Below are 26,751 nucleotides of genomic sequence, written 5' to 3' on the forward strand. Positions count from 1 at the left end.
ACAAGGGCAAAATAACAGATACTCAAACACAAATAAAGCAAAAACAAAACTCACAAAAATAAAGTTTCCAGGCTGGGCAATGCCTTCACTGGATTTAGAAAATTCAAAAACCACAAAAACAAACACCAACCTGCTTCCTCAGCTCCCTCCTCCCAAATGAGAAGCAGAGGCCTCCTTTTATATCAGGTGGCTGGGCGCTGATTGATCGTTAATCAACCTAATCAACTAATCAACCCCAGCCACCTGAACATAATAAACCCAGGCAGGTAGGGGAAGTTAATCCCATCCCTGCCAATTTAAAGGGCAGAGCTTTGCTCTGCCACACACCTCCCCCCATGTACAACGTACACCGGCCGCAATCGGCCAACTCCCCCCTTCCCCCACCCTCCCCCCCTCCTCCCCCCAAGAGTCCAATTATGTCCCTTGGGTGGGCTGTTATGGTGGATGGTGGTGGGCGGGGTTGATGTCGGAGCCCCCAAGCCTTCTTTGGTTGAGGGGGCCCCGAATCGGCAACGGCGGCCCGGCTCCCTCTGGTGGCGGAGGCGGCGACGGCGGCCCGGCTCCCTCTGGTGGGGGAGGCGGCGACGGCGGCCCGGCTCCCTCTGGTGGCGGAGGCGGCGACGGCGGCCCGGCTCCCTCTGGTGGCGGAGGCGGCGACGGCGGCCCGGCTCCCTCTGGTGGCGGAGGCGGCGACGGCGGCGGCCCGGCTCCCTCTGGTGGCGGAGGCGGCGGCGGCCCCGGCTCCCTCTGGTGGCGGAGGCGGCGGCGGCCCGGCTCCCTCTGGTGGCGGAGGCGGCGGCGGCCCGGCTCCCTCTGGTGGCGGAGGCGGCGACGGCGGCCCGGCTCCCTCTGGTGGCGGAGGCGGCGACCCGGCTCCCTCTGGTGGCGGAGGCGGCGGCGCCCGGCTCCCTCTGGTGGCGGAGGCGGCGACTGCGGCCCGGCTCCCTCTGGTGGCGGAGGCGGCGACGGCTCCCTCTGGTGGCGGAGGCGGCGGCGGCGGCCCGGCTCCCTCTGGTGGCGGAGGCGGCGGCGGCGGCCCGGCTCCCTCTGGTGGCGGAGGCGGCGGCCCGGCTCCCTCTGGTGGCCGGCGGCTCCCTCTGGTGGCGGAGGCGGCGGCGGCGGCCCGGCTCCCTCTGGTGGCGGAGGCGGCGACTGCGGCTCGGCTCCCTCTGGTGGCGGAGGCTGCGACTGCGGCCCGGCTCCCTCTGGTGGCGGAGGCGGCGGCGGCCCGGCTCCCTCTGGTGGCGGAGGCGGCGACGGCGGCCCGGCTCCCTCTGGTGGCGGAGGCGGCGACTGCGGCCCGGCTCCCTCTGGTGGCGGAGGCGGCGGCGGCGGCCCGGCTCCCTCTGGTGGCGGAGGCGGCGACTGCGGCCCGGCTCCCTCTGGTGGCGGAGGCGGCCCCTCCCTCTCGGGCTCTGAGAGCGGCGGCGGCTCCTCCCCCTCTCTGGCTCTGGGAGCGACGGCGGCTCCTCCCTCCCTCTCTGGCTCTGGGAGCGACGGCGGATCCTCCTCCCTCTCTGGCTCTGGGAGCGACGGCAGCTCCTCCTCCCTCTCTGGCTCTGGGAGCGACGGCAGCTCCTCCTCCCTCTCTGGCTCTGGGAGCGACGGCTTTTCCTCCTCCCTCTCTGGCTCTGGGAGCGACGACAGCTCCTCACCCCTCTCTGGCTCTGGGAGCGACGGCAGCTCCTCACCCCTCTCTGGCTCTGGGAGCGACGGCAGCTCCTCACCCCTCTCTGGCTCTGGGAGCGACGGCAGCTCCTCACCCCTCTCTGGCTCTGGGAGCGACGGCAGCTCCTCACCCCTCTCTGGCTCTGGGAGCGACGGCAGCTCCTCCCCCTCTCTGGCTCTGGGAGCGACGGCAGCTCCTCGCCCCTCTCTGGCTCTGGGGACGACGGCAGCTCCTCGCCCCTCTCTGGCTCTGGGGACGACGGCGGCTCCTCGCCCCTCTCTGGCTCTGGGGACGACGGCGGCTCCTCGCCCCTCTCTGGCTCTGGGGACGACGGCGGCTCCTCACCCCTCTCTGGCTCTGGGGACGACGGCGGCTCCTCGCCCCTCTCTGGCTCTGGGGGCGACGGCGGCTCCTCGCCCCTCTCTGGCTCTGGGAGCGACGGCGGCTCCTCGCCCCTCTCTGGCTCTGGGAGCGACGGCGGCTCCTCCCCCTCTCTGGCTCTCGGGAAGGCGGCTCACCCCTCTCTGGCTCTCGGGAAGGCGGCTCACCTCTCTTTATTGGAGTGACCGGTGGATCTCCCATGTCTACCGCCAGGTAATTAACCACCATGAGGGCAACCTCTGGGAAGGAGGCCGGGTGGTGCTGTTCCTCCCACTGTTCCCACCTCTCCCCATCTCGACGCCACAGCGTGTTGATAACTATGGGGAGATCGTGGACGAGGTCTGCCTCAGGGTGCATCAACCAGTCCCAGATCTCCTGGGACGGTGGTGAAGGTGGTGGTGCTGGAGGTAGTGGGGTGGCCCCTGATGCCCGGGGTGAACACTGCACCTCTTCCTGGGCCTGGTTGTAGGGGCATCCTGCCCAGTTGTGGCCGTCCTCCTCACACCGGCCACACCAGTTTGCCGGTGGCACGTCTGGGCAGGACCGCCAACGATGGTCCTCCTTCCCACACCAGGAACACCAGGGGAAGAGGCTGGTCGGGTCCTCCAGCGGTGGCTGCAGCAGCTTACATTTCTTCAGCTGCTGCTTGTCCTGCCTTTTCCACTGTCTGCTCTTCTTTCCCATTTTTTTTTTTTTTCAAAAAAAAAATAAATACTGCTCTGAGCCTCTAGGTGGCGCTATCCCACTTTGACACCAAATGTGGCAGGCTGGCGAGTGGATAGAGGCCCAGAGACAGACTGCAGTTCAAAAAAATAACTATTTTATTATAAATAAACAAAAATAAAGTGCACAAGGGCAAAATAACAGATACTCAAACACAAATAAAGCAAAAACAAAACTCACAAAAATAAAGTTTCCAGGCTGGGCAATGCCTTCACTGGATTTAGAAAATTCAAAAACCACAAAACAAACACCAACCTGCTTCCTCAGCTCCCTCTCCCCAAATGAGAAGCAGAGGCCTCCTTTTATATCAGGTGGCTGGGCGCTGATTGATCGTTAATCAACCTAATCAACTAATCAACCCCAGCCACCTGAACATAATAAACCCAGGCAGGTAGGGGAAGTTAACCCCATCTCTGCCAATTTAAAGGGCAGAGCTTTGCTCTGCCACAGTTCTTTTTATTCTTTGGGTTACAATCAGTGAAAAATATTGTGGTGCATTATGACCTATTCTTCCCTTGGTCTGTGGTGCTCTTCGATCAATCTTCAATTGCATGATGGACATGGCCTGGATTTTTCACTCCCATTTATCAAGTTTTGAATTAAAAAGCTGTTCTTTTTCATTATATACCCTAGTTTAAGGGACATGCAGTATGAAAATACACACTTCAAAGAGTTTCAGAACCCCCTGAAGTGTTACAAAAAACACATTAACTTTGCTGTATCCTTTATTGTCCCTATCGCAGCAATATGTTTTCAAAATTATCCCTATTGCTTTGATATTTCTATTCAGACATCATAGGTAAAAAGAGAGATTAGTTCTGCAACTAAAAATATCAAGAGTCAGCAATAGGGTTAAAAATATAACGCTACTATACAGACAAAATGGGACCCAGAAAAGGTAGCGTAAAGTATTTCTTGTAAACATCGCAGGCCGTTCTGTAACACTTTCATATTAAAACAGTTGTAATTAAGTGTGATTATAGCATCATTATATGATTAACATTTAATTATGTTAGAACTTTGGTATACATGTTAAATCAACTTATGTATTTGATATAATTATATAATTATATATATATATATATTATATATATATATATATATATATTATATATATTGAACTAGGATTGATCCTAAAAATCTAATATTTCAGCAAAATGTTTAATAAATTAAATGAGACACTGTGATAAAGTATAATCACCTGCCATATTTTGAAAGGACAAAACAGTCAACTAAAAACAAGTATTATAATTCTGCAAAATTACAACCAAGATCAGAGATTAAACATGGTAATATGTCATAAACAGACTGGTTAGTCAAATGTAAATGTATCTTAAACATGATGTATTTGTTTGTTGTTTAACATTTCATTTTTTGAGGGGTTGTCATTAGTTTTTGGGCTACATAAAAATATATTTACTAGTTTTTGTAACTTTTTACAGAACTTTTTATAGAGACCAAACCACATTGCTTCACTATCTCTTAATCAGCACTGTTAAACTTGTCTTAATTAATGTTCCGAAACATCTTTCAAACAACCAAATATAATAAGGAGCAAGAATGATGGCACCTCGGGCTCTTTGAAATTTAAGTTCAGTTATTTCACAGCCAGCTATTTACAGTAGTGGTAGGCGTTTTCAAATTTGTGTAATGGGGAATTTCTATAGTGTCAGACCAAAGCCACAGTAATATTGTTTTGGCCAGAAATTAAGCAGAAAAAAAATCACTGACATCTGTAAATTTAGATCCACTACAATACAGCTGTAAATTACAGTTTTCCACTGAAATAGAACAAACTGAAAAGGCAGTATTGCCGGTTTAGAGTCCTCAAACACAAAATGGTGTCCCTCTGTTTATCTGTCTGCCACACTCTACAGGTGACCACGAACACTACCTTGATTTTGCTCCTTCATCAAACTTTATCATACACTCCTATCCATTACAGACATTTCAAGCTTTATCATACACTTTATCATACACTTCTGTAGTGACTTTGGTATACAATTTATTTACATATAAATGAGTCTCTAGGTGCACTGTTTAAGAATGTCCAAATATTAATAACTGAGACATACCATAATAGTTTGGTGATATCATGTAAAACTCAGATTCCCTTGACAACAATTGACAGTCACACAACGTATCAGAAATATAAAACTATTGTTTATTTAAGGAAAAAAGAGTTGCACAATTAATCTAATATTACAGAAAGGAAAAGCTATTGGTTAGAGATATGCGTGAATAGTAATATGAAGTTCATTGATTCCATAGTCAAATGATTACAATGACCATAACATCATTAGCATACATGGTTAATATACTAATATTGATATGTTTTGATATGCATTAGTATTTTCAATACCAGTTTATCGTTGTAATTGATCATGTAAATATGCACGAGAATTAATTCAACTTCCCATTCAGAAAGAAATCCAACATTCCAGTACCTAATTTAACAAATTAGTTTTACCATGTTAATTTAGTTAAGATGTGATGTACCAAACAAATATGTTATCAACCTAAGTTGATTATATATTCAAATTAACTCAAATGTGGCAAGGATGAAATTCTCTGTTAGACATGTTGAATACTTATCGATTTCCATATACAGAAGTCAATCTGTGTCAATGAATACTGCAGCTTTCTGGATCCGCAGTTCCAATGTAGACGGCACTTTGCTGTATGCATTGTATTGCATAGGCTCACAATAAACAAATTGTTCTTTTCAGATGGAGACCAGCTTGTTGATCTCCAAGACTCGCAACATTATCTTTGTTGTCGACACTTTTCCAACTGGGAATAGTTCCGTTGATCATCCAAGCCACTTCTAGCGGATGGACACTCCTCGTGCACACCTCTTTTGCGGACAGCACACTTGGGCAGCACACAGGTCTGGCAGCAGCCGCAGCACAGGTTTTTGAGATTCTCTCTTCAACCCTGTGATTGGTTAGTTTGGTTATTTTGCCCTGTACCCAAGTCCATGTAGGTTTTTTCTCATTGGTCGTTCTCATTCAGAGACAGCCCATTTTCTCAATTGGTCCGCTATTCCGCCCCCTGTCAGCCGGATATATCAGATGGTCCAATCACTGTTTTGAGTGTCAAGGCATACTTAAGACTGCTGCAAGTTGCCTTCTGCAAAATACTGTTAGTGCCAAAATGACCCATTCAGTGATAGGTAAAGATAAAACACTTGTCCAGCAGTTAGTTTACGACTCTTTCTAAAAGCATTCTTTGTCAGTGGGGGAGTTTGTGACCAGACCATGGACACATAGAGAATGGTTTAAGATTCCCTCTGTATATTCCAATTCTGTTACTTTCATGGATGACCCCCCCTCCCTCCTCTGTCGTACACTCCTATCCTCTACAGATGTTTCAAGCTTTATCATACACTTTATCATACACTCCTATTCTCATACACACCTAGCCTCTTGTGAAGGAAATAGAATGAATCTTGGTTGTAAATCTCCCTCCAGACCTGTGAGGGTGTTAAGAAGCGAAAATAGAGTTCTTTGGAAGGGGTGGCCTGACAGTTCTTTCCCAGGGTCAGGAAGTCAGTCAGTCTGGAAAAAGGCGAGACTCCATTGCAAGAACTTATTGACCTGGAAGGGAAACGACGTAACAGCTATAGATTGTAGAGACAGCTGCACTTGTTTACCAAGGGGTAATGCGTGACAGCATAAAAGGGGACAGAGAATTGCTTGGTTTTTGTTTAAGAGACTAGAAGGACTAGACCCCACTGAAAACTGCTATTATATTTGTGAGTGTTTTGTTTGTTTGTGCTTGTTAGTAATTGTCTTGTTTGTAAACCACCAGATGGCTAACATGTATCCGGAATTGTCGCCTTGGAACAGCACAAAGCCGGGACAGCACTACACCACAAACACAAAGTAACCTGTTATCACCCACCACAAGCACTACTGCACGCACCCAGGACTGGTGACCTTGTTCAATATTATTGTGGAGCAGATAAAGCATATTTATTGTTTGGGAAGCAACCTGTTATTATTATTATTATCTCTGTGCATTAAAAATTTATGTTTATTGCCAGGGTTTATTCTTTTGGTCACCCGACCTTGATTAAAAAATAATAAAAACCCTTTTCCAAACCAGATTACAGTTTTCTGTCTTATTCCTGCACTGCATCACCTCTGCACCTGTATTCACTCAGCAGCCACTTTGTCACACCTCTATAGACATTTCAAGCTTTATCATGCACTCCTATCTTCTACAGACGTTTCAAGCTTTATCATACTCTTTATCTTAGACTCCTATTCTCTACAGATGTTTCAGATTGCATTCGACTATAATCTGATGAACTCTTGATTCTTTCTTGACTCTTTAACCTCTTTCACATTCTTACCTTTGCGTTTACATTGGTCTCTACCGTGCTAAACAATATTCATATTATATTTTTATCAGAAGTAGTACATGTTTCACTGCGTTTTTTGAATTATTAGTTTGAACTTCCCACCCCTCTCTCACTAGATAGAGGATACCTTGGGGTTGTCTCCCATACCATAACTCAAAGGGAGAAAACCCTGTTGAGCTCTGCACCTCATGGCAAAAAGGAGGTAAGGAAGGAGTTTAGCCCAGTTTTTCTGTTCCTTGACAAACCATCTCAGCATCTGTTTTAGTTTGATTAAACCATTCAGTGAGTCAGTCTGTCCGTCTGCGAATGGTAAACGGAGATCCTAATAGAACAAATTTGTAATAATTTATACATTGTGTTAGACAGGTTGACATAAAATTAGTCCCTTGATCGGTCAGAATCTGCACTAATTCTCAGCCGATTGCTGATGCATAATGGTGATAAAATGTGCATATATCCAGAGTCAGAGGAGCTCAAGGGACCCATTATATCCATTGCAATCCTTGCAGAAGGGATTCCAACTAGGAGCAATGAGACTAGTGGGGCCCAACCCGCCCTGGCGCTACCTGTTGTCACTCCAGGCACTCTGCCACATATGTCCTCATAAACTTCCATCCAATAAAACCGAGCCAATATTTGATCCAAAGTTTGCATAACCCAAGTGTTCAGAAAAAGGAATATCATAAGCCAACTGCATGACCTCAGGCTGAAAAGACTTTGGAACTAATATTTGTCTTACATGCTGTCCTGTGCCCAGAGCTTGGGATACTCTGTATAGTGTATGCCCGGTTACAATGACGTGAGAGAATGTAAGCGGTCAGCTGCCCTTAATTTCCTTCCCCTCAGTGGACCGAACCTGCCCCCAAATGTTCACTATTATTCTGCTCCCACTTCAAATGAACACTCTGGTCCCAGACTTTTGGAATATTGAGCAGGGCTATAGTAGCCTGTGTCTCTGTAACCCTACCCCGCAGGTCACACTGACTTCCAATCCCCTCTCTTGGTGTTTAATAGATATTGAGGATTCCCCCACCAATCCCCAAACTTGTCTCATTGACATTCCCTCCCATTTTCTGCCCTTCGTGCTTTCTTTGTATTTCTTGGGCAGAACGGAGAATGGAACAAATCAGCTTGCAGCGGGAAAATTCAGCCAATAGAATCCCACTCTGACATCATGTGTCAGGATGTGTGTGTAGTAAGGAAGAAATAGAATTTCCAAAGTGAAGTTATTAGTGAAGTTAACAATATTTATGTTAAAGGACCCTGCTACCAACAATGGTATTGGGGAACAGTCCGCTGGTGGGTTGCAGTCCCAAACAAATAAAACAATTAAACACAGATAATCTAGTGACATCCCGTAGTGCAGGTCCAAAGCAAGCGCTCACTCCATGCAGGTACTCCAGTGCAGGGACAAGTGGTGGTTATGTGCAGGGTAGGTACTATAGGAGTGCTTGCTGGCTCTACGAGCATCAACTACTGGCATATTACTTGGCTGCTACACAGACAACAACAACAAAACAAACAGCTTTCCGGCTGTGTAAGCAATTTCAGTGTAAGGGACCGTACTCACATAGTTGCAACCCCTTTGTACTGCAAAACTCCTCCCTGTAATGAATGCAGTGCGCAATCTCTCCACTCAGCGCCCGCACCACAACTCATCACAATGGAGTTGTTCCGCCATCATACAGTTATGCCCTTTCCCCAAGATGGCTGACATGCAGTTCCGTTCCAGCATCAAGTTGACCTATCTCAGAGAAGGTGTACCACCAAACTTTCCCAGTGCCCTTCCTGGCCAATAGGTAGATTTGCAGCTCAGATTCCTTCTCCCCCTCTCACAAGAGGCAATAAAATCAATGTGAACAGGGAAAGCACCAGGGAAGACAGACTAGTGAAATCTAGTGACAGACTGTGAGACATTCTTATCCTAGTTCTGTGTGATATTTATAATGAAGCATGGGACAGAGGGAAATTACCTGAGAGTATGAATAGAGTAATAATAACACCAATACCAAAACCCAGAAGAAACATTATGGAATGTGGAAGCTAAAGGCGTATTTCACTACTGAATGTAGATTATACCATTTTAACCAAGATTCCCACTATAACCAAATTATACATATGTTGGTTAAACCAGACCAAGTAGGTTTTGTCACAGGGCTAAATGCCTCAGACAGTCTGCGAAGGTTGGCACATTTGATATGAGAGGTCAGGGACCTAGATGACCTAGTAGCAGTAACGTCCTTGGTCACAGAAAAGGTGACAGGGTTGAATGGGGGTATCTCCATCATACTCTGGACATAATCTGGACTTTGGATTTGGCTCTCTCTTTCAAACTTTGATAATGGGGCTTTATGGTAACCCATCTGCAGTTGTTTAAACAAGTGGACAGGGCTTCCCTTAATCCCCCGTCTTATTTATACTAATCTGTGACGGAAATGTAATTATTTCTTGTTGGAAATCTCCCTCCCAACCTGTGAGGGCACGAAGTAGCGAAAGGGAACATCTTTGGGCGGGCTGGCCGGACAGTTAATTTCCAGGGTCAGGAAGTCGGTCAGCCTGGAAGACAACGAGACAGTATTGACCTGGAGGGGAAACGAGGTAGCAGCTTCAATCAATAAAAGCAGCTGCAATTGTTTACCAACGGGTCATGCGTGATAACATAAGAGGCCAGAGAATTGTTAATCTCTTCCTTCACTTGGATTTTGTTCATTGACCTGGAAGGACTGTGAGAGCCGCAGTAGTTACTGCCGGAAAATCGTGATTTGTGAAAAAAGTATTTGTGAATGTTTTTTTTTTTGTTTTTACATGTTGTTAGTAATTGTCTTGTTTGTTAAATCACCAGTCAGCTAAACGTGTTTCCAGAGCTGTCACTTTTGGGTCAGCATAAGCCGGAACTTCACAACAGTCACTAAAATGACCTGTTATCACCCACCACAAGCACTATTACTCACACCCCAGATTGGTGACCGTGTTTTAGTATTGTGGGGCTGTGACATAGCCTGGACTCAAACCTGTGATCCCCAGGTTATAGGGTACATCCTGCACTCCAACTGGAGAGCCTTTACTGGATGCGCAACTCGGGAGCCATCTAGTCATTTTTTCTCGAAAAAGCAGAGAAAACCTTTCAATTTCTGAGTGAGACTGACAGGCGCTCTCAGAAGCCAAAAAAAGGAGGCAGATCTGAGCAATACACATAGCCCCTGCATCACAGAGATAACAAGGACATAAACAAAGAAGATAGCTGCTTTTGCATCCAGCGCTCAAAGAATATCACAGACATTTGCATAGTTTTTTGAGATGTTATAGTAATAAAATAATAACTTGGATCGCATTATTGAGGAGTTTGATGATAAAACGAGTGATCAGGAGAGGATTTATCAGTATGCACGACTATGAAAAGGTATGGGGAAAATAGAGTGAAAAAGGGGTGAGGCTTGAGATGCTGTGCCTTTTAAACCTGTTTTACTGTGAAAAAAAAATTAAACAGCACATGTAAAATAAACAGCACATGTGAAAATAAATTGGACCTGATGCACCTGAGAGGCATGGAACAAATGGATCGCTAAGGATTAACTCCAATAACTTACTGAGAAAGACAGTGAATGAAAGACCAGACTGGATAAATTTTGAAGTGAAGGCGCAAATACCCATTTCCCCAATTGATTACTTGGAACAGGAACAGCAACAGCCTGAGAAATTGTGTTCTAATCCTGTTATAGCTCAAATTGTTTTAGTCTGGGCACAGACACACTCAAAAGAGTCCACTGGCATGCATGCATCTCCTTGTGGCAAATTGTTTTACAGTGTGCAGGTGCAGGTGTGATGCGATGATCAATAACAGATAGACAACGATAATCCAGGTGAAGTGGTGTTTTATTTATAATCCAAAAGTCACTTGACAATGGTAAATAATAATGAATGGTAGTATACAAGGCTGTGTACTACACAGTTTAACTCAGGGGTTCAGTCCCGAAACAATAAACACAGTCTTTAATACACACACAATATACAAACACGGTCACCAGTTCAAAAAGAGTGCTGTAGTGCTCGTGGTGAAAATACTATTTAAAGTGAAACAAGTGCAAGGGTCGGCACCACCACGTAGCACGATGGACACTTAACAAAATTACCGGACTCAGTGATGGACATGGGGGATGTATAGCAATCAGCAGAGCACAGTCCGATTTAAAGCACATTCTCTCATATATATAGAGGAGCTAAGCACACGAATATCAATGAAGAGCAGCACAACTGTATATAGCTACAGTAGTTATCTAGGCATAATAATAATAATAACACTATGTAACACAATTTTTGTTCCTGGGTAGTAAGTGTTATTTCCTAATTGCTTATGCCTCAAAAGTATAGAAAATGGCTATTATTCCCCACAAACTTAATTACGTAAATACAGTATAATCGTAAATCTCAAAAAACTACTCACTTCTAAATCTTTTGTCGTCATTTTTATATTACTTTATTATAAATACATGTTAATTTGGCTTCATATGTTGTTTTTTTCTGACTTTGTGAACGAAAAGACACACATTTGCCCATTTTCCCATTGGAAATAGTGATATTTTGAAATATCATTGTCTTGGTCACAAAAGCAAAGTTTGTGGGAAATAATAGCCATTTTCTATACTTTTGAGGCATAAGCAATTAGGAAATAACATTTACTACCCAGGAACAAAAAAAAAAAAAAAAAAAAAAAAAATTGTTACACGCTGTAATAATAATAATAATAATAATAATAATAATAATAATATTAATAATAAATTCAACTCAGTGTTTGTGAACTTTGCCGCCGCAGCTACATCAAAGTCCTTTGTGCTTCTTGTTGCAGTTGCAATACGTAGACAGCAATCAACATGACAGTTCTCAAGGTTGATTCCTTGTGGATGTTTTAATTGAGTTCATGTGGCTGAAGCCTCGTTCACAGCAACAGGTGTCAGGGCTCAGTGTCAGTAAAAGAAGTGACAGCCTTGCTAGTTCACTGTATTCATCCTCACTACTTAAACAAAATACACCATCATTTGGTAACGTCACTGCCACAGCAGTCTGAGTTCAAAAGTGTCTTCACAGCCTCATCCTCGCAGTACAATGTATATTGCATTTCAACTTTGCTGGAGTTAATGTGCTTTATAAATCTTGCAGCAAGTTTTTGAATTTCTGAGACTGATGGCTTTTGGTTGCAGGGGTCCAAATAAAGCATGCATTTCACCAGCTCTTTTTCAGGAAACCTGGACTTGAATGCCTCTTCAAGTTTTTTCCATATTCAATGAACTTTGCTTTTACCTTAGCAATCTCCATTTCTGGCAAGTAGTGCTGCTCCTCACACCCCCTCAGTATCTCTGTGACCTTGGCACTAGGGATAGACAGGTCGCTTGGAGTTATGAAAGATTCCCGTGTAGAATCTTCATTTTCAGAATCCTCAAATTACCCTGCAGTATTTCTCCAGAGAACAGTATGCGTTGTATAGATTTGAGTTCCCTTTTTGCAGCGCTAGATTCATTGATGCGAGAAGTGGAAAAACCCAATTCAAGAAACTTAGATATAGAATGAATTTAGGAGATTGTAGCATGTCATGGATATTCTGCAACTTGTTCTATAACTCGGTGACCCATTCCCAAATGCCTCTCTCTCAAAGTATTGCACTAGAGAATCCCGCAGTAACTCAAACCTCTCAACGCAGGCAGCCAAACTTAACCAGCGAATTTTTTTGTAGTTAACCGGGTTTGAGTATTCCTCTTCACTCAGCTCACAGATCTGTCTAAACTCTGAAATGTCTGTGTCACTTTGATCGTGTTTTCCACAAAGTCAGGTATGACTGATTCAGGGTCTTTAGCCATTAAGACTTGGCGATGAGTCATACAGTGCTGGACAAATAAATCGCCATTGCGATCTTTCAATCGCCTTGAAACACTTTCACATTGGGCTAGCATTACAGATGTCTCCTTCCGATGTAAATCCCACAATTTTCTCTACAGGGTACTTGTTTTGGTCATTTTCCAAACAGCCAATGATGGCTTTGTGCAATACAACGCTCGATTATTTCAATAAGTTCAAAAATTTCACCTGCGTCAACATTCACAAAACTATGATAAATTATTATTTGACTCTTGTCACTGTGGTCAGTGCTCTCATTGCACATTAAGTTTACAAACGATGCATCTACTGCTGCTTGAACAGTTTCACTGGAAAGATAGCCACCTAACTCCTTTTTGCACTGCAATGCAGTTTTTGAAAAGGAGCAGAGTTTGGGGTCAATTTTTTCAGCTATTTCTTTGAAAATGACGCCTGCTGTAAATGGCAGTTTGGCTTTTGCTAAACTGTAGGCAAGGCAAAGATTATTCTGTTCATCTTTGAGATTGCAGATAACAAAGTCGGTCATTGACTTTACCTGGCTTCCTCTGTTGGCTTTGGCCTCCTTGATGACTCTATCCTTCTCTGCACTCGACATGTTTGAAGTCTTAGATATTTTTTGCACCATTTTTCGGCCTGGTCGCGAGCTACTATTGACTTGAGTTGTTTCATTATTTGGCCACATCTTGCGCACTCCAAAAAATAATCTGTGGGTCTTTCAAGAAATATTCTCTTTCCCAAGCTGGGTTAAACAATCTTTTTTTTTTATTTCGACACCATGTTTTTTTCAGTGGTAAGAAAAAGAAAACAGCGCACAAAGTGAATGTAACTAACACTTAATCGGATTGTATAAGAAGGCTTCAATAGGTGGTTCAGTGTCACCAAGATTCTGCAGTAACCATAGTTACGGTAGAATATTGTCATTGTCAATTTACGGGGAGAAGCAGAGGCCAAATCTAGCCTGTTTGCATCGCAATTGCAATATGTACATAGATAAATCATGCCTTTTTTCAACAGAGATTGTAAATCGTACTTTTTTAAAAACAAATTACCACGGACTTCAAACTTTTTACCACGGACACGCTGATCCCTAAACAACTGCAGAGTTGTCTGGGTTTTGTGCTGGCCTGTAGCAACAGCTCCAGATCGTGTTACCTGTCTAATAACAACAAACAGTTTAATTAGACACAACAAAACTAACAAAACACTCATGATACACAATACTGGTCTCCTTCCGGGTTAGTGTCAACCTTAACAAAGGAATAGATCACCTTGCTATGCCCCCATACATACCATCAATCATGACCCGTTGGTTAATGATTGCAACCGCTCCTCCAATCCACGGCTGCCACATCGTTTCCCTTCCGGGTCAATGATTTAGTGTACCCTCTTTCTAGATGGCTGACTTCCGCCTGGGAATTATTATTTATTTCTTAGCAAACACCCTTACCCAGGGTAACTTACAGTTGTATACGAATGAATTGTTTGGCCATCCAGTCCAGGGCAATCTGTTTCCTTTACACAGTGCCCTCACAGGTTGGGGGGGAGATTTATCACCAAGAATCATTCTATCTCTGTCACACTGTAGCAATTCACTTGCTCCATAAAGTGGGTGTAAGTTTTGCCCACCTGTCCCTTTTATTAGGGTCAGTAGCCTGGCCAGGTTAAAACTCAAATTCCCATAGTTCTTTGCTATCACCCTATGTTCATCCTCTCCCCTAGTGGCTCATTCAGATATCCTATCCTCCAATCTCAGAGCTGCTTGGAAGCCAATACCAGTATTAAAGCTGGCTGGCTAGGCCAGGAGAGAACTCCCTTTTCTCTTTAGGAATCAATTTTACAAACAGTGCATTACTTAGTTACAGTGTAACTTTAACTTTATTTTAGATAAATACAGGTGCATCCATTTACTCTTTTGTTCTTGTACTTTGTCTAAACCTTTCTTTTTTGTTTACACTTACTTTGTAACGGTCACCCTACACAGTTGATAGGCAACTGTACTGTCCTCTCTTAGGAGATACTACTGGCCAAATAATTAAAACTAAATAAGTCAGTAAGGGTGACTGACAGTAAAACAGGGTCGTCACAATGCGTCAATTTCACTAAACAAAACATTGGTTTATTCCAAGGAACACAAAGCTTGACCAAATAAACAATGCAACACAAAATATAAATCAACAAAATAGTAATGAAGTCCCAACAATTAACAAAAGAATAAAAACCACGGAAAAAGCTCACCAAACCGGTATGAAAGTTCAGATAATTACTTGGGATTAATGTGAATGATGATGTAGAGGTCTTTAAGAGATTAAAAACATTGAGAGCGGTGAAATGGATGTTTGATGAATACTGAGGTTGCAAACAGTCCAGAACAGATGCACAAAAACATACAACCACACACTCCAGCAAAAAACACAAAAGAAACTACCCACCTAATTAAGCAAAAAATGTTAACTAGACAATAAACTAAAGCAGCAGACAAAAAGAAAACAAAGGCTAAAGAATAATATCTAGCTAACAGTATAAAGATTAGGTTTCAAAAGCTAGACAGACTCCCTCACAAAGGGAGCTACCTAGCTACAGGAAAGGAAAAAAACAAACAAACAAACAAACACACACACACATATTCCCCACCCCCCCTCAATCAGAGAAATAAGAGACAGGTGAAGATTGACTGTGTGAGAGGATTGGTAGATGAAATTTTGAATGGACCAATGGGGAGTAAGAAAGAAAGAAATGGATACTGGGAAATGTATTTTTTATAGGTTGGCCTGTCCAGGCTACTGCCGTTACTTAAAGAGACAAGTGAGTGAAAATTACACCCACATATGTAGCAACAGTGCTACAACTTGTTTAAGTTTAGTTGCTGTTCAAGGCCTGTTTATGGTTGTTTTTGTTAGTGTGTTCAGTCTCCATTTTGTTCCTGATCGTCCTGATATTTTCCAAATGACTGTTCACCATTCAACCCGGTACTACTCGACAGACTCATAATTTTCTACAATCGTTATTTTTTCATCAACCTTCATCCATCATCATCAGTACAGGACTCTATTCGGAACTTCTTATTTTTTGGTGAGATTATTTCTTTTCTGTTTGCTGTTTTTTTTTCTACTTTACTTTGATACTTTGGTTCCTGTAATTTTGGTTTTGTTCTTTTGTTTCTTTGGATTACATGTGCATTGCTTCACTGGACTTGTTAGGCGTAATTTTTTATCATCCATTGCCATCAAGATACTTAGTATACTTATTCATTCACCTTTGCTTTTTTGCCTGTCGGTGTGTTGGTTTTGTATTGGTGTGGTGTTTGTCTGTGTGGGTTTATTGGAGGCCCACCGGACACCGCATTCATTTCACGCTAGTGTTATTTTGTTTGGATATTTGTTTAGTTCACTTTACTTTCTTACTCACCTGTACCTTCTACTTAACTAACTGTTCTCTGCAATAAGTTGTTTTCCTTATATTTCATTTATTACATTATAGTTCACAACAATAAACAGCTTGTTTGTGACATTTACACCTCTGATGTTCCTGCTTTTGCTGTCTGTCACTCTTGCTGACTTAGTTAGTTATAGATATTGGGCCAGTAGTATCTCCTTAGGGAGGACAGTACAACTGCTTCTCAGTTGTGCAGAGTGATCGTTACACACTCCTATATGGAAAAATCCTAAAATTAAGAAAGGAGGCAAAAGTGTGAATTGGGGAAGTTGCCAAAAAAGAGTTTTGTTCCTATTTTATGACAATAAAAAAATTATTACAATAAAAAAAAAAGTACAATGTATTGTTAAGTGATGGAAAAAAAAAGTTTTATTTGTTACTGTACTCCTTCAGTTTGCACATACTTCCACAATTCATTCAAATACAATCAATACATATAATAATAATTAATCTCAAATCTATTTCTCATACAGTGCACGTTACCATATAAAAAGCCCTTTTAAACTAAAATACACCGAACAAAAATATAAACACAACATGTAACAATTTCAAAGATTTTACTGGCTTACAGTTCATATACGGAAATCAGTCAATTGAAATAAATTCATTAGGCCCTAATCCATTCTTCAACGCCATACACGCTGTCATGGAATTGTGCCTGGTACAGTTAAAACCAGGATTCATCCGTAAAAAGCACACTTCTCCAGCATTCCAGTGGCCATCAATGGTGAGCATTTGCCCACTGAAGTCGGTTACGACGCAGAACTGCAGTCAGGTCAAGACCCTGGTGAGGACGACGAGCATGCAGATGAGCCTCTCTGAGATGATTTCTGACAGTTTGTGCAGAAATTCTTTGGTCCTGAAAACCCATAGTTTCATCAGCTGTCCGAGTAGCTGGTCTCAGACGATCCCGCAGGTGAAGAAGCCGGATGTGGTGGTCGTGGGCTGGCATGGTTACACGTGGTCTGCAGTTGTGTGGCCTGGTTGGACATACTGCCAAATTCTCTAAAACTACGTTGGGGGCGGCTTATGGTAAAGAAATGAACATTCAATTCTCTGGCAACAGCTCTGGTGGACATTCCTGCAGTCAGCATGCAAATTGCACGCACAAGACATCTATGGCATTGTGTTGTTTGACAATACTGCACATTTTAGAGTGGCCTTTTATTGTCCCCAGCACAAGGTGCACCTGTGTAATGATCATGCTGTTTAATCAGCTTCTTGATATGCCACACCTGTCAGGCGGATGGATTATTTTGGCAAAGGAGAAATGCTCACTAACAGGGATGTAAACAAATTTGTGCACAAAATTTGAGAGAAATAATCTTTTTGCTAGATAGAAAAATCCTGCCTGTCACACAATACTACACAGTTTCATAGTGAAATTAGATTAGAAAACACAACATCTTTCTTATTGTATTTGTAGATACAAAAATGCAACTTTTTAAACTAACTACTCCTGCAATACAGTCTTGTTCGAGGCGTGTGTGTGTGTGTGTGTGTGTGTGTGTGTGTGTGTGTGTGTGTATATTATATATATATATATATATATATATATATATATATATATATATATATATATATATATATAGTAAGTTGGGGGACTAAAATTTACTTAAAAACTACTTGAACTGCCTCTATCGGTAGATGGAATGCTAAGAAAAATATATAAAGCTAAGTACTACCTGTTTTCTGTGCACAGACAGTGATCAATATAGAAACAACTTTTTACATTTTTTTTTTATTTATCTATTTTTTACATGCAAACACTCGCTCACATCAGAATCAAAATCATGCAGTGAGTTTGTAACTAATTAATGTGGGAACAGTCTTGTTTCTAGCAGTTCAACTCTTCAGTTCATGTTCTAGTTCTCGGCAAGGGTGAATAATTATGCTCCAGTTAAGTGGATACCTGCTATGAATCACATTATCAGACTAATCTAGATGGTCAAATCTGCTGGGTCTTATAACTGTTCTGGGAGGATCATCTTCCAAGATATTTCCCTCCTCTGGATGTACAGCCCACACAAGCACAAGAAGCCTGCTATTCTCTCCTCTTAGAGCAACGAATAAGCTACAAATATGATTTATGTTTTCCAACCAGTAAGTAGCCTATCCTGTTCAGACAAGTAACAATACAAATTAATGTATGCATTACTGTGACAGAGACAGAATGATTCTTGGTGATAAATCTCTCTCCTGACCTGTGAGGGCGCTGTGTAAAGGGAACAGAGTGCCCTGGACTTGAAGGCCAGACAATTAATTCCCTGGGATAGAAGGGATTCAGTCATATAGAAAGGGGACGGAGCTACGATACACTAAATCAACCTGGAAGGAAAACAATGTGGCAGCAACGGAGTAACGGAGGCACTAGTTAATCAAGAGCTATGATTGACCGTACAAAAGGAGGTGTAGCGAAGCGATCTGTTCCTTTGTATGGTTAAAGCTGAATAGGAAGGATAACGTGTATTGTAAATCGTGAGTGTTTTGTTTGTTTTTGTCGTGTCTAAAGAACCATATTGTTTGTTGTTATTAGATGGTGGAACACGATCCGGAGCTGTCACCATGGGCCAACACTTATCCGGACTAGCCTGCACTATTGTTCATGATAAACTGTACTTGCACTGCAAGCACTGAATCACTCACTGTGGACTGGTGTTTGTGTTTTGTGTTACATTTTGGTGTTTAGGAAACGGGACTGTTATTATTTCGGGACCAAACAGGGGATTACAACAGAGCAATACATGCCGCTGTATTGTTTGTTAGCATTGTTATTATTTCCTTCTGTTTGTCATCAAACTTTTGGATTGTACAAATACAGTGGCTCTCAAAAGTATTCACCCCCCTTAGACTTTTCCACATTTTATTGTGTTACAACATGGAATCAAAATAGATTTAATCAGGAGTTTTTGCCACTGATCAACACAGAAAAAGTTCATAATGTCAAAGTGAAAAATAAAATCTACAAATTGTTATATTGTAAACATCACAACAACCTATATAAAGTACCAAACGTTTGTTTCTCTGTGAACCTGGACTCCGTGTGTTTTATTACCTGGCAGTCACAGACATGTTATTCTAACATCTCAATGAGTGATGTTTTTGGACGGTTTTTGATGTTTTTATGCATCACCTGATGAAATACTGTCATGTTTAACACTATAACTGGCACAATAAAGGAGACGGTAAGTTTTATGCACATGAGCCATTATCTTTAATGTTTTATTTTGCCCATATTTATCCTTTTGTTCTCGACTGTGGTCAGGACCACAGGTCTTAAACGCATCTCTTAATGAATCATGTTTATATACTTCCTAGCTACTTAGGATCTGTCTACCTAATTGGAAATGACATCGCCCAGGTGTGGAGCATATTCTTTTGATATACTCTTAATTACTCTGGAAGGCTGAAGTAACTTACTAAAGCATCGCTGCGGATTAAGTCCAACAATGTTGTACCCTGATGGCGATGGCTATTTAAAAGATGACTATAAAGCCTTCCATTGTGCCATAATTGAATGATAATGAACTCTTCCATTGTGCCAGAATTAAATGATAATAAACCCTTCCATTGTGCCAGAATTGAATGGTTTGAGGTGAGTGACAGATACTTCAGACATCTTTCATGGTCATCATAATGACACTGTCCCAATAATCTTCTGAATCCTCTGAAACTCTCAGAATGTGTCTGTGTATCCCCTCTAACTGGCACACTCCCATCCGTAGTTGATGATGCGGGGACAATCTAGAACGCCACCCTTACTCATATAATTCACACTTTTGCCCCGGTTACAACCAGAACCGTCAAGAAAGATCTAAACTGTCCATGGTATACCCTCGAACTTCGAGTGCTTAAATCTTCCTGCCGCAAGCTCGAGCGCAAGTGGAGGTCATCTGGACTAATGGTTCACAGAGAGATCTGGACCGACCATCTCATGAGCTACAGATGTGCGCTTGCCACGGCCAGGGTGAAATACTTCTCTGAAATCATAACTATGGGACATGGTAAACCCAATGTTCTCTTTAAAACCATTGACCAAATCCTACATCCAGCCACCGACAGATCCAAGTCCCGTCCATCCTCCTCTCTTAGCTGTCATGATTTCTCCTCTCTCTTTTGGAACAAAATCAACAACATTTATTCTACGCTTGCCCACTACAAACCAAGTCTACTACTTGACCACCTTGATGCTCCTCCAGTTGCCTCTCCTGCCCTCTCTTTCTTCTCTCCTCTCTCCATTGCTGCTGTTTCTGACTTACTGTTGAAATCAACTACTGCCACATGCCCCCTGGACCCCTGGCCAACTAACCTTGTCCGTCTCTGTGTTTCTGATCTTGCTCCCTTCATTATGCACACTCTCAACCTGTCCCTGGACTCTGGCTCAGTTCCTGCTGCCCTTAAGCTTGCCCAAGTTACGCCTGGACTCAAAAAAATGTCCCTTGACCCAGCTAACTTTTCTGTCCCATCTCCAATCTCCCCTTTCTCTCAAAAACTCTCAAAAGGTCTGTAGCCAGCTGATGAAACATCTCATGGACGACAATCTGCTTGAATCTCTACAGTCTGATTTCCGGCCGCATCACAGTATTGAACCTGCTCTGCTCCAGATTATGAATGATCTTCTTGACCTAACAGCTGCTTCTGACACCATAGATCATGGTGTTCTTCTTGAACGGGCATCCCTGGGCAGTGATGTGCAGGCATCACTGGCGGTGACATTCAGGAATCCCCAGGCGATGAAGCCAGGAGGGGAGCCCCGGAACCAGAAGGTGGCAGCAGAAGCTCCACTCCTCCCCCTGGTGACGGAGTCAGGACCAGTCGTGGTGCTGGGTTTGGCCACTCTGGCAGTGGCTGCGGCATCTTGTCGTGGTCCTTCTGGTGGTGAAGGAAGAGAAAGCTCCTGCTCCTCTCTCTCAGGTGGTAGTGAAGGTGAAACTAGCAGGCATTCTCCCTGTGCTGGTGGAAGTGAAACCAGCAGGCATTGTCCCTCTTCTGGGGGAAGTGAAACCAGCAGGCATTCTCCCTCTGCTGTGGAACATGGGAGCAACAAGTAACTCCTGCTGCTCTCTTCCTGGTGGTGGAGGCAGTGGAGGCAAAGGTAGCTCCTGCTGCTCTCCCTCTGGTAGTGGAAGCAGAGGTAGCTCATGCTGCTCTCCTCCTGGTGGTGGAGGTGGTGGAAGCAGGGGTAGCACCTTCAGCTCTCCTCCTGGTGGTGGAGGTGGAGGAGGCAGAGGCAGTTCCTTCTGCTCTCCTCCTGGTGGAGGAGGCAGAGGCAGCTCCTTCAGCTCTCCTCCTGGTGGTGGAAACTTTGGAGGCAGAGGTAACTCCTGCTGCTCTCCCTCATGCAGTGGAGGTAGGAACAGCTCCCCCTTGGGCTTTGGACGCTCATGTTCCCCCTGTCTGGGCGCTGGATGGTTGTGCTCTTCCTGTATGGGCGTTGAATACTCATGCTCGCACAATCTGGACGCTGGATGCTCATGCTTCCCCCATCTGGGCGATGGATGCTCATGCTCCCCCTTTCCGGGTGCTGGAGACAGCGAGACTTCACCCTCTTGAACTGGAGACCCTGCTTTCCGGGCTGCTGTTCTCTTTATGGCTGCTTCCAGGTAGCAGAGGACTAACTCCACACCTTCCTCAAGGGTGTTTGGGGTCTGTTCCCTCTCATAGACCTCCTATTGCTCCCTGTCCATCAGCCACAAGACCCGGGTGGCTATGGGCATAGACAGGGCCTCCAGGCCAGCATTGTCCTGGATCCAGTGCCACAGCCTGATGGCATCTTCTGCCATTGCCATTTTTTTTCTCTGCCGACTCTTCCTGGTCTGAGTCTTGGAGGCGCTGTTGTCCCGGTTCTAACACAACGTGTGAACAGGCTGGCTGAAGGGGTGATGTCAGGCCAGAAAGAAACACACAGACAGTTTAGTACTGGCAGGTGAAACTGAGACACTACTGCATTCAGTGTGTTTAATAAACAAACAAGAACACAAAAAAACAGCACACGGTACTTGAGGCCAAAATAAACAGATAAACAAAACAGACAGTGGACGAACACTAGACAAGTATCGTGTGAGTCCTCTCGCACGAGTAGCATTTGTTATTTTCTACTTCTCTCCCAACACCTGTTCTCCACTCATTGAACACACAAACCCTCAGTGAGTGAAACTTGCATATATATTTACTGTTGTGCCGGAATTCAATTACCAATGAAAACTATTCACTTGAATCCCAGCATGTGAGTTAATTTGTGCAGTCTGATGCTCACATACTTTATCCGCACGTGGAGTGATTGTGAGTCTTCCCAGCGACTGTAGAAGTACAGGAGTGGAAAAGTGCAAAGCAGTTTAGAAGCAGTAAGGAGAAATTAAATCTTTAATTGCTTTAATCAGAAAAGACAGGACATTGGGGAAACACTACAGCTCAAAGTCAGACAGCCGCGTGTGTTTTTCTGATAAGAAACAAGCTGAAACTCTGAGCAGCTGATTCAAATTCAGCGCCGTTCTGAGACACAGGAGAGGGGAGGAGCCAACAGCACAGCAGAACAACACAGCTATAAACGAGGCAGTCTTCCCAGCAACAGCGTGGGAGAAGTACAGGCGTGGAAAAGTGCAGAGTAGTTTAGAAGCAGTTTGAAAGCAGGTTGACGACTGCAGAAGAAACTAAACTTAAAAAAAAAAAAAACTATCAACATGGTCTTCAAGCCAATAATCTGTGACACCTGCATGATGTGGGAAATCCGAGAAAAATTCAGTGATCCAGGACTTGCATAAACTAGTAACTATGAGATAAATGAAGCTGGAAGAAATGAGACAGCAACAGGATCTTGAGGAGCTGGCACACCCACAATTGATGGAAGTCTGCACCATCCCTAACAGAATGAAAGCCACCAGGGAGATAGAAGGTCAGAACAGCTGGGTTCAGGTAGGGAGAAGCAGGGAAAAAAAGAAACTTCGTCAAACACAACCATCAGAAATCAAAACAACCAACAAATTTGAGTCACTTCAGAATTTTGATGAGCAAGAGAACGAAAGGAACAACATCCAGAACCCTATTGACAGTGGTGACCAGACAGCAAAAAGAAGGGAGGTCATGATTGTTGAGGACTCCATATTGAGAAACACAGCAAGTTCAATTCGAAGTTTGGACCCCCTTACTACAACAGTGTGCTGCCTTCCGGGAGCCTCGGTCAAGCACATCAATGAGAAAGTGGACAGGCTCCTAGAACGAACAGGAGACGACCCGGTAGTAGTCGTCCACATCGGTACAAACAACATTGGAAGAGACAGACCAAAATCCCTGCAAAACAAATTCAGAGAGCTAGGAAGGAAACTAAAAGGCAAGACCAAAACTGTGGTATTTTCTGGTATACTACCGACACATTGCAAAGGACCATATGGACAGCTGGAAATAATTAATCTAAACCCATGGCTGAAGATGTGGTGCACACAGGAAGGCTTCAACTATCTTGATCATTGGACCACATTCTACAAAACGAGGACTATCTGTATAGATGGGACGGACTGCACTTAAATAAAAAGGGAACCAGTCTACTTGGAGAAAAAATCCTCGAGCAGGTTCAGAAGCATTTAAACTAGAAAGGAAGGGGGGAGAAATCAACAAAAAAACAGAAGGGAGACCACATCAAAACAAGAACAACAACTCAGGTAAGACAACCATTAAATGTATTTTTCTAAATGCTAGAAGTATCAGAAACAAAATTCTAGAACTTGAAGCTACTGCACTAACAGGTAACTATGATGTGATAGGTGTTACAGAAACGTGGTTATCTGAGAGTGATGGGGACGAATATAATATTTGTGGGTATACACTGTATAGGAAAGACAGGCAGGACAGAAGAGGAGGAGGGGTAGTGCTATACATAAGAAACAGTCTTGAAGCCCAGGTGTTAAACCTGGACAAAGAAAACAAAGCCGAATCAACATGGGTCAGAATAACGGACACAAATTCAAAGGGCATAATATTAGGGGCATGCTATTGACCACCAGATTCAGACGGTGAGCAAAATAATTTGTTATACAATGACATTAGAAATGCATGTAGGAAAGGAGAAGCAATACTAATGGGGGATTTCAACTTCCCCCATATAAAATGAGAAAACCCGGTGGGGAGCACGACAGATGAAATTGAAATGGTGGAAATGACAAATGACTGCTTCCTAACACAATTTGTCAAGGCACCGACTAGAGGGGAAGCATGCCTTGATTTAGTCTTTCCAAATAATGAAGACAGAGTAACTAAAACAGAGGTCAGAGAACCACTAGCAAACTCAGACCACAACATGGTCTCATTTGAAGTGTTTTTTAAAACCCCAAAAGTAATGACTAAAGCAAAGGTTTCCAATTTTAGAAAAGCAAACTATGAAGGTATGAAACAGAGACTGACAGAAGTAGATTGGAGTAAAATAGAGAAAACATCCACAGAAGAAGGATGGTTGTTCTTCAAAAATGTAGTACTAGAGGCGCAAAACAATTACATCCCTAAAGTAGACAAATCTAAATGTAAAACTAAATTGCCAAAATGGTTTAATAGATCAATTAAAAAAAATATTCAGCTAAAAAAGGCACTTTACAGAGCATTAAAAAAGGACCAAAAAGAAAGTACGCAGAAAGAGTACACAGAACTGCAAACGCAAGTCAAAAAGGAAGTTAGAAATGCTAAGGGAGCTAAAACCTATTCCAAAATGTTTTTCCAATATTACAACAGCAAGCGAACATTCAAAGAGGAGATTAAATGTTTAAGAGATACAAATGGCAAAATCGTGGATGAAGAAAAAAAAATAGCAAATATATTAAATGATTACTTTTCACAAGTTTTTACAAAGGAAGATACTGACAACATGCCCCACATGTCATCCAGTTCCTATCCAGTTTTAAATAACTTTAGTATAACTGAGGCAGAAGTGTTAAAGGGACTAGGAGCTCTTAAAATAAACAAATCCCCTGAGCCGGATGAGATCCTCCCAGTAGTACTCAAAGAAATGAAAGAAGTAATTTACAAACCGCTAACCAAGATCATGCAGCAGTCTCTTGACACAGGGGTGGTACCAACAGACTGGAAAATTGCAAACGTAATACCGATCCACAAAAAGGGAAACAAAACTGAACCAGGTAACTACAGACCAGTAAGCCTGACTTCTATTATATGCAAACTTATGGAAACTATAATAAGATCCAAAATGGAAAATGACCTATATGGTAACAGGGTCCTGGGAGACAGTCAACATGGTTTTAGGAAAGGGAGATCGTGTCTAACTAACTTGCTTGATTTTTTTGAGGACACAACATCGATAATGGATAATTGCAAAGCATATGACATGGTTTATTTAGATTTCCAGAAAGCTTTTGACAAAGTCCCACACAAAAGATTAATTCTCAAACTGAACGCAGTTGGGATTCAAGGAAACACATGTACATGGATTAGGGAGTGGTTAACATGTAGAAAACAGAAAGTACTGATTAGAGGAGAAACCTCATAATGGAGTGTGGTAACCAGCGGTGTACCACAGAGATCAGTATTAGGTCCTCTGCTATTCCTAATCTACGTTAATGATTTAGATTCTGGTATAGTAAACAAACTTGTTAAATTTGCAGACGACACAAAAGTAGGAGGAGTGGCAAACACTGTTGCAGCAGCAAAGGTCATTCAAAATGATCTAGACAAGATTCAGAACTGGGCAGACACATGGCAAATTACATTTAGTAGAGAAAAGTGTAAGGTACTGCACGCAGGAAATACAAATGTACATTATAAATATCATATGGGAGATACTGAAATTGGAGAAGGAATCTATGAAAAAGACCTAGGAGTTTTTGTTGACTCAGAAATGTCTTCATCTAGACAATGTGGGGAAGCTATAAAAAAGGCTAACAAGATGCTCGGATACATTGTGAAAAGTGTTGAATTTAAATCAAGGGAAGTAATGTTAAAACTGTACAATGCACTAGTAAGACCTCATCTTGAATATTGTGTGCAGTTCTGGTCACCTCGCTATAAAAAAGATATTGCTGCTCTAGATAGAGTACAAAGAAGAGCGACCAGAATTATTCCTGGCTTAAAAGGCGTGTTATATGCAGACAGGCTAAAAGAATTGAATCTGTTCAGTCTTGAACAAAGAAGACTACGTGGCGACCTAATTCAAGCATTCAGAATTCTGAAAGGTATTGACCCAAGGGACTTTTTCAGCCTGAAAAAAGAAACAAGGACCAGGGGTCACAAATGGAGATTAGACAAAGGGGCATTCAAAACAGAAAATAGGAGGCACTTTTTTACACAGAGAATTGTGAGGGTCTGGAATCAACTC

This window comes from Polyodon spathula, chromosome 7, assembly GCF_017654505.1.
Source record: "Polyodon spathula isolate WHYD16114869_AA chromosome 7, ASM1765450v1, whole genome shotgun sequence".
Taxonomy (NCBI): Eukaryota; Metazoa; Chordata; class Actinopteri; order Acipenseriformes; family Polyodontidae; genus Polyodon; species Polyodon spathula.